At 25.5% G+C, this 282-nt stretch overlaps 1 protein-coding gene across 2 annotated transcripts in view; it reads left to right on the top strand.

Moving 5' to 3' along the window:
- LOC107660715 (leucine-rich repeat and calponin homology domain-containing protein 4-like) overlaps positions 1 to 282 on the top strand; it is a 61,133-nt gene that overhangs the window by 51,389 nt on the left and 9,462 nt on the right. The gene's annotated exons all lie outside the window — the stretch shown is intronic.

Below are 282 nucleotides of genomic sequence, written 5' to 3' on the forward strand. Positions count from 1 at the left end.
ATTTAATATATATATATATATATATATATATATATATATATATATATACATATAGTAGTCCAGTATTGTTTAAGGCTTGGACAGGAGTTTTAAAATGCATGATTTGCCTGATTTTTGATATGCATGATTTTCTCCAACAACATTCAGCTGTTCTATAAGTGATGTGTTCTGATTTGATCTCCGGTGTTTTGAAAAAGTGATGTGTATCTTCCAAGAAAATTCCCTCCAGAGATCTGATTGTTAGTTTTAAAAGTGTTTTTTTTTTTTTTTTTTTTTTTTTTT

The sequence above is a fragment of the Sinocyclocheilus anshuiensis genome, unplaced genomic scaffold (genome assembly GCF_001515605.1).
Source record: "Sinocyclocheilus anshuiensis isolate Anshui unplaced genomic scaffold, SAMN03320099.WGS_v1.1 scaffold1823, whole genome shotgun sequence".
Taxonomy (NCBI): Eukaryota; Metazoa; Chordata; class Actinopteri; order Cypriniformes; family Cyprinidae; genus Sinocyclocheilus; species Sinocyclocheilus anshuiensis.